The sequence below is a fragment of the Pteropus vampyrus genome, unplaced genomic scaffold (assembly GCF_000151845.1).
Source record: "Pteropus vampyrus isolate Shadow unplaced genomic scaffold, Pvam_2.0 Scaffold55, whole genome shotgun sequence".
Classification (NCBI taxonomy): Eukaryota; Metazoa; Chordata; class Mammalia; order Chiroptera; family Pteropodidae; genus Pteropus; species Pteropus vampyrus.
In genome coordinates, this window is record NW_011888836.1 from 2,833,356 (window position 1) to 2,842,614 (window position 9,259).

The following is a 9,259-nucleotide window of genomic DNA, read 5'->3' on the forward strand; positions in this document are numbered from 1 at the left end:
ACCACTATTAGGCAGGCCTATGCCTAACCCAGTGTGGTCCCTGGATCCACACCAACACCATCACTCAGAACTTGTTATAAATGCAAATTCTCCAGCCCATCCCACTGCCCAGACCTACTGAAACAAGAAACTCTAGGGGTAGACTTAGAAATCTGTGTTTTAGAAATGCCTCCAAGTGATTCTGATGCAAGCTAAAGCTTGAAAACCAATGGTCTATAACAATTCCTAATGAATAAGAAAAGAAGTCATTCCATTTTAAAGACCTCCAAAGCAGATGCTTCAAGCTCCCTTGGTGACTTGTTCAAGTGTTTAGCTGTTCCTGTGGTCAGGAACTTCTTGTTTTCCAATAATATATGTGTGAAATGCTTTGAGACCCTTTGAGTAATACTGTAATATGAAGACAAATGCTATCACTATCTTACCTATTTATCCCCAAGTTGAAGCCTGTAGCGATATTTAGGTCTTTCAGACTCTACCTTGGTGAACTCCCCTTAGAGCAATACTTACAACAACTCTTTCCTCTTTTTAACGTCATTGTTTTCCTCTTCTTTCTGTTCACTACTTGAGTTTATTTTTTTGGTGTATTAAATCTTCCCTGAGATTGAACTTCCATTTTGCTTTCTCATATGCCCACTCCAGCAACCATTCCAACTCACCGTATTTTCTTTAGTAGCTTTGTCTCTAAGTCCATATAAGTATTATAAATGGCTTGTGTTCCACATAAAAATGATAAGCAATAAGTAATTGTTTACAGAGCCAAATACAGTCTTTATATCTACAAAAGTAAAAGAAATGAAATCTCTCCATCTTTCCACCCTGAATACCATGCTCCTTTAGTTACATGCCATGAAAGGACAACTATTTGTCCTTGAAATAATGTTTGGCAACTACAAAAAAGCTACAGGAGGGAAGTGATCCTCAGGAATATTATTCTCAGTCTTTCCTTTTAACTGGTGTCTGTATTTTTCCTTCACAGCATAAAACCATTGCCTTCTTCCTGTTGCTTCTCTTTACAGAGAACATTGACCTGCTGCAGAAAACAACGGCGCTTAACGCACTAGCTCATCATAGGAAGTAATGGAGCAAGACAGCCACGGCATGAAGTAGAAAATCTGGAAAATTCTTCCCCTGCTATCTCTTCCCTCCTCCCCCATTTTGCTCCTCCTCCTCCTACTGCCCCTATTCTGGTTTATAATTTAATTTTTTTTTCTAAAAGAGAATTACTTATACATTTTAATTAGGATTTCATAAGTATGTCTCTATACCCTACACATAGCAATTGCCAGAATTTCTTCTGGAGCAACAGAAATAGCAAAGCACTGCAGGTGAACATCTGCAAAGCCTGTTATGTGAACACCATTTCTCAGTCCATGCTCCTTCTCCCCAGCCCATTCCTACTCCAAGTGTAGTGGAGATTTGACAGTTCACTTGCACTGTGATTATCTGCTCTTCAAATCATAAGATTGTTTCCAAGTTGATTATTCTTAGCCACCACTATGCTTTGTTCTGAAGCCTTACCATTTTCATTAAAATTTACACATACAAAGGTTTTCATTCTAATATCCAATTTGAAGATATTATGATCTATTTTGTGCAGTGTGACATATACTATCTTGAGTTACTGTTCATGCCACCAGCATTAAAGCAGTTTAGTCTCTGTCATAAGCCCTAGAATTCATGGTTTTTTAACAGCTATAAAAATACTCATATATTCCATGATGACAAAGCTGTACTTGGGAAGTGAATATTTGTAGAAAATGAGAAGGACCTTGCTTACTGTTTTAGAAGCCCAAAATACTATAGTTTTCAGGGCATTTTACTTTTTTTTGCCCATCAGAATGAAAAATAGTTTAATTTAATTTCTTAAAAGAAATATGAGTAGCAGTATAGTCATTACTAGCTCCTTTGCTAGATTTTTAGTCATTTCATTTTAAAAAAGAATTGCCTATTTGGAATAAAATTATACTTGCATAAAAATTTGTCACATTCTTAGTGTGTGTTCATTTTGCCCGCATTTTAATCCATGCTGAATGCTACTTGGTAAATCTGTAACAGCAGACATGCTTTTTTTGTCTGTAAAAATAATGCTTTTATGTAGGTTTTTTTTTTTTTTCCCGAGCTCTGATAATTGTTTTGGTTATAGGAAGTTAATGTTTATTTTTTAATCTGTGTTAATTTTTCGATAAGAAGGGAAAACAAAGAGACAGCTAATATTTGGGCTACAATAGTACAGTTCATAACTAATACCTAGAGTAGAGATGTGACCTTACATATCAAAGTGAGATCTGAAAATTATGATACCTCAGAAAACCATGTGCTTCCTTTAAGTCTTGTGCTTGTACTTTTCTCCTGCATCTTGTGTGTTTTACAGTCTAAAATTTGTAAGTGTACACAGTTTTTTAGAAGTTATTCCTGTCATACCACTAGACGGCATAACATAGTGGCTTAGAGTGAAGGACCTGATCAGGGCAGCTCATGTTTGAATCTCAGCACTGCCACTTACTTGCTGAGTGATGTGAGTCGTAGTTTATTATCTCTCATCTGTAGCTTCACACTTAGTACAATAGAAAGGAAAGTGGTATTCACCTAATAGAGTGCACATGCCTGCACATAGTCAGAGCTCAGTAGATGATGGTTATTACCACTATTAGGCAGGCCTATGCCTAACCCAGTGTGGTCCCTGGATCCACACCAACACCATCACTCAGAACTTGTTATAAATGCAAATTCTCCAGCCCATCCCACTGCCCAGACCTACTGAAACAAGAAACTCTAGGGGTAGACTTAGAAATCTGTGTTTTAGAAATGCCTCCAAGTGATTCTGATGCAAGCTAAAGCTTGAAAACCAATGGTCTATAACAATTCCTAATGAATAAGAAAAGAAGTCATTCCATTTTAAAGACCTCCAAAGCAGATGCTTCAAGCTCCCTTGGTGACTTGTTCAAGTGTTTAGCTGTTCCTGTGGTCAGGAACTTCTTGTTTTCCAATAATATATGTGTGAAATGCTTTGAGACCCTTTGAGTAATACTGTAATATGAAGACAAATGCTATCACTATCTTACCTATTTATCCCCAAGTTGAAGCCTGTAGCGATATTTAGGTCTTTCAGACTCTACCTTGGTGAACTCCCCTTAGAGCAATACTTACAACAACTCTTTCCTCTTTTTAACGTCATTGTTTTCCTCTTCTTTCTGTTCACTACTTGAGTTTATTTTTTTGGTGTATTAAATCTTCCCTGAGATTGAACTTCCATTTTGCTTTCTCATATGCCCACTCCAGCAACCATTCCAACTCACCGTATTTTCTTTAGTAGCTTTGTCTCTAAGTCCATATAAGTATTATAAATGGCTTGTGTTCCACATAAAAATGATAAGCAATAAGTAATTGTTTACAGAGCCAAATACAGTCTTTATATCTACAAAAGTAAAAGAAATGAAATCTCTCCATCTTTCCACCCTGAATACCATGCTCCTTTAGTTACATGCCATGAAAGGACAACTATTTGTCCTTGAAATAATGTTTGGCAACTACAAAAAAGCTACAGGAGGGAAGTGATCCTCAGGAATATTATTCTCAGTCTTTCCTTTTAACTGGTGTCTGTATTTTTCCTTCACAGCATAAAACCATTGCCTTCTTCCTGTTGCTTCTCTTTACAGAGAACATTGACCTGCTGCAGAAAACAACGGCGCTTAACGCACTAGCTCATCATAGGAAGTAATGGAGCAAGACAGCCACGGCATGAAGTAGAAAATCTGGAAAATTCTTCCCCTGCTATCTCTTCCCTCCTCCCCCATTTTGCTCCTCCTCCTCCTACTGCCCCTATTCTGGTTTATAATTTAATTTTTTTTTCTAAAAGAGAATTACTTATACATTTTAATTAGGATTTCATAAGTATGTCTCTATACCCTACACATAGCAATTGCCAGAATTTCTTCTGGAGCAACAGAAATAGCAAAGCACTGCAGGTGAACATCTGCAAAGCCTGTTATGTGAACACCATTTCTCAGTCCATGCTCCTTCTCCCCAGCCCATTCCTACTCCAAGTGTAGTGGAGATTTGACAGTTCACTTGCACTGTGATTATCTGCTCTTCAAATCATAAGATTGTTTCCAAGTTGATTATTCTTAGCCACCACTATGCTTTGTTCTGAAGCCTTACCATTTTCATTAAAATTTACACATACAAAGGTTTTCATTCTAATATCCAATTTGAAGATATTATGATCTATTTTGTGCAGTGTGACATATACTATCTTGAGTTACTGTTCATGCCACCAGCATTAAAGCAGTTTAGTCTCTGTCATAAGCCCTAGAATTCATGGTTTTTTAACAGCTATAAAAATACTCATATATTCCATGATGACAAAGCTGTACTTGGGAAGTGAATATTTGTAGAAAATGAGAAGGACCTTGCTTACTGTTTTAGAAGCCCAAAATACTATAGTTTTCAGGGCATTTTACTTTTTTTTGCCCATCAGAATGAAAAATAGTTTAATTTAATTTCTTAAAAGAAATATGAGTAGCAGTATAGTCATTACTAGCTCCTTTGCTAGATTTTTAGTCATTTCATTTTAAAAAAGAATTGCCTATTTGGAATAAAATTATACTTGCATAAAAATTTGTCACATTCTTAGTGTGTGTTCATTTTGCCCGCATTTTAATCCATGCTGAATGCTACTTGGTAAATCTGTAACAGCAGACATGCTTTTTTTGTCTGTAAAAATAATGCTTTTATGTAGGTTTTTTTTTTTTTTCCCGAGCTCTGATAATTGTTTTGGTTATAGGAAGTTAATGTTTATTTTTTAATCTGTGTTAATTTTTCGATAATCTGTATAAAGGATTTATTAATACCTGTAAATGCAAATTTACCCCAATGTTAATAATTAAAAAGCCTTTGACATTGTGAATTTAACTATCAAATGACAATATAATAGACAATCAAGGATCTGAGAGATTCTGGGTTCTCTTGGTCATGTGGCCCACCCTCAATCTTTCATGTACCTCTGGATTATCTTTCATTATTCCCTTTTCTTCATCCCAAATCAATACTCAAAGCTGTCTAATTACTTTGGAAGATTGTATGGGTATGGGTTTTGCTTCCTTACATGTCTATTTCTATGTAGGTGAGAGATATAGAAAGGATCCTTGGTCAGCACTTCCTACCTATGGCTTTTTAAAAAGAGTTGGATCTACAGCCATGCTGCCTTGAACAAGCCCGATCCCATCTGATCTCAGAAGCTAAGCAGGGTCAGGCCTGATTAGTACTTAGATGGGAGACCACCTACGAAGACCAGGTGCTATAGGTGTAAAAATTAAAAAAAAAAAAGAGATTATAAGCTGACAAGCTCCTTGCAATCTGTGAGGTCAACCAAGAGTTTCCTTGCCTAAAAAAGTAATAATAAAAAAAAATAAAAATAAAAAAATTAAAAGAGTTGAGTGGGTCATAAAGATAAGTAAATGGTTATTTGACTTTTAATAGATGAAACTCAGCAATGTTTTTACAAGTCTATTGCATGTGTAGTTTATACTTACATACCCATATATCACCATGGAATAATGAGATCCTTGTTATGGCCTTTTAAAATAGCTGTGTAACTGTGGACAAATCACATAAAATATGTGAGCCTGTTTCCTTATTTGTAAAAAGTGATGCTATTATAGCCTTTGCTTTCCTTTCAGGATTCCTGCAAAACTCATGGTTTTAAATATTGCCCAGTTTTGGATTTATAATCTAGAACTTTAGCTTTAAATTCACTCCTCAATTCTAAATATATTTATATGTACATATATATATCTCTACATCTGTATACATTAGCTTTATTGAGATATAAGTTGTGTACTAAAAATCACCAGTTTTCACAAGGAATATAATAAATAATATTGTAATAACTTCATATGGTGACAGATGGTTACTAAACTTAACACAGTAATCACATTATAAGATATACAAATATTGAAGAACTATGTCGTATACCTGAAACTAATATTGTATGTCAACTATAATTTTTAAAAATCACCAATTTTAAGTATACTATTCAATAATTTGGCAAATTTATTCAGTTGTGTGACCACAACACAATTAAGTTTACTCTATTTTATTGATGAGAAATATTTCTTTATGTAAATCTAACATGATTAGTTTATCTATTCACCAGTTAATAGACATATGAGTTATTTCCAGTTTTTTGTTCTTATGAATAAAGTTACTATGAACATTTATGTACATATCTTTGTGTGGACACATTTTTGTTTCACTTAGGTAAATAAATACTAAAGAGTAGAATTGCTGGTTCAAATGTTAAGTGCATGTTTAACTTTGTAAGAAATTGTTCAATGACTTTTCAAACCAACTGTACCATTTCGCATTATCACAAGCATTGTATGAGAGTTCTAGTTTGTCTAAACCCTAATCAACACTTGATGGTGTCAGTCTTCAGTTTTCACTATTCTAGTAGGAATGTGTGTGGTGATATCTTTTTATGGTTTAAATTTACATTGTCTTGACTATTTAATATTAGGCATCTTTTCATGTGCTTGTTTACCAACATGTAATAAATCCCTTACACAAATTATTAACATAATAACAGTTTTGTCAAACTGCTATTCAAGTCTTTTGCTTATTTTTCTTTTAGATTTTCTTATTATTGAGTTGTAAGTGTTTTTTATATATTTTTGTAAATTGACCTTGCGTCCAGAAACCCTGGTAAACTACTTATTCTCGTAGCTTTGTAGTAGTTTTCTTAGAATTTTCTGCATAGAAGATGATGTTTTCTATTAGTAAAGAGTATTACTTCTTTCTTTCCATTATGTATGCATTTTATTTCTGTTACTTGCCTTATTGTAGAAGTTAAGGCCAGGACAATGCTGAGCTTTGTTCCCAGTCTTAAGGGGAAATGTTTAGGTTTTTTTTACCATTAAGTATGATGTTTGCTGTAGTTTTTTTTTTTTTTTTTTTTTTTAATAGAGGCTATCAGGTTAAAGCAGTTCCTTTCTATTTTTAGTTCGTAGATTTTTTTTTATCATAAACCAGTGTTCAATTTTTTTAAAATGCTTTTTCAGCATCTATAGAGATGATAATATTATTTTTAATTTTAATCTGCTAATATGTTGAGTAATATTGACTGATTTTCAAATCATAAGCCAACCTTGCATTCCTGGCATAAAAGCCACTTGGTCATAAATGCATTATTCTTTTCATATATTGCTGGATTTGAATGCTTAATTTTATTTTAGGATTTGCATCTGCATTCATGGGAATATTCGTCTATGGTTTCCTTTCTGTGTAAACTCTGCTTTTGATATTAGGGATTTGGTGTCAGTATTTTCTCCACCGCTATTTTCTGGACATTTGTGTACAATTTGTTTTATTTCTTCTTTAAAAATTTGGTAGAACTCACAAGTGAAGTTAAATCTATACCGAAAATACCCTTTCAGGAAGGTTTTAACTATGAATTAAAATTCTTCACTAAATATAGGGCTGGTCATGTTATCCATTCCTTCTTGAATGAGTTTTGTGTTTTTCAAGGAATTCGGCCATTTCACTTAAGTTATTGAATGTACTAGTGTAAGGTTTTTACTATTATTTAATTATACTTTTGGGTCCCTGAATATGCAGTGATACCTCTGATATTGATCATTTGTATCTTTTACTTCATCAGTCCAGAGGTTGAACAATTTGTCATCTCCTAAAAAACAGCTTTTGGTTTTATTTATTTTGCTCTATTGTTCTTCTGTCTTACATTTCATTGATTTTTCTTCTTATTTTTATAATTACCTTCCTTAAGCTACGATTGTGATTAATTTGCTCTTCTTTTCTAGGCTGGTATGGGTGTTGCTTAGACATTTTACTTCAGATATTTCTTCCTTTCTAATATGAGCATTTAATGCTATAAATTCTGCCTGAGAACTAATGTAATGATTTCCCAGAAATTTTGATATGTTGAGTTTTAATTTTCATTCACATCAAATAATTTTCAATTTTTTGTGATTTCTTCTTTGACCAATAGTTATTTACAAATATGTTGGTTTCAAAATATTTGAGAAATTTCCAGATATATGTATTTATTTGCCTTCTAATTTAATTTGCTGTGGTCAGAAAAAATACTTTGTACGTTTCAAAATTTTTAAAATTTATTGAGATATTGAGACCATAGTATGGTCTATTTTGCTGAATGTTCCATATGCACTTGAAAAGATTAAATATTCTATTGTTACTGCTGGAGAAATGTTTTACAAATATCAATTAGGTCAAGTTGGTTGATAGTATTTTTCAGTTCTTCTATATCCCTATTGACTTCTGTCTAGTTGTTCTATCAATTACTACAAGAGGGGTGTTGAAATCTTCAAATTTAATTATGACCATCTCTATTTCTCCTTTCATAAGTGTTTGCTTCATATTATTTTGAAGCTGTTATTAGACAAGTAAACATTTAGTTTTTCTATATCTATTTGGTAAATTGACCCCTTTATTATTAATTTTTGTCTCTCTTTACATTTTATAATATTTATAGTTCTGAAGTTTCTTGGTTTAATGTTAAAATATCCACTTAATTTTTCTTTTGAGTAGTGTTAGCTTTTAATTTGTCCGTGTCTTTATAATTAACATGGATTTCTCATAGACAGCATATAACTGAGTCCTACATTTCTTAACCTATTTGGAAAATCCTGCTTTTATTTGAAGTGTACAAATATTTTATATCTAGAAAAATGGTCATAGTAAGGTTGAAATCTAACATGTTGCATTTTCTCTATTTATTATATCTGTTATTTAGTTTCTTTTTCTTTCTTCCTTCTTTTAGAATAATTGTGTATTTCATGATTCTACTTTATCTACCACATTGACTTATCAACTCTACTTCATTGTTTCATATTTTAGTGGTTGCTTTAGGTTTTACAGAAAACAATTAACTTACTAAATTTAATCTTGAAATGAAATTATATCATTTCATGTACAGTATCAAAACCTTAAGCACTATAGTTTTATTTTCTCCCTTCCATTTTTTTCTCCTCACCACGGGCTACATATTCCTTTCGTTGTTTTGTTTTATTTTGTTTACCTGATAAGTTTTGATTGTACACCAGATATTTTAATATTACTTGTTTGGTACTAGATATTTTTTTACTCCCATAAATATTCTTGAGCACTGTTCTGAAATGAGGTTCAATTATTTGGAACCAGTTTATCCATTTGGGTCTTAAATTTAAAGTTAATTGGGCATGACCAAGGTAGCATTTAGTCTAGGGCAAATACTTTCCCAGTA

General features: G+C 33.0%; 1 pseudogene; it reads left to right on the plus strand.

Annotated features, from left to right (window-relative positions):
• Positions 1-5,186: 5,186 nt before the first annotated feature.
• On the plus strand, positions 5,187-5,305 carry LOC111739921 (annotated as a pseudogene).
• Positions 5,306-9,259: the final 3,954 nt, after the last annotated feature.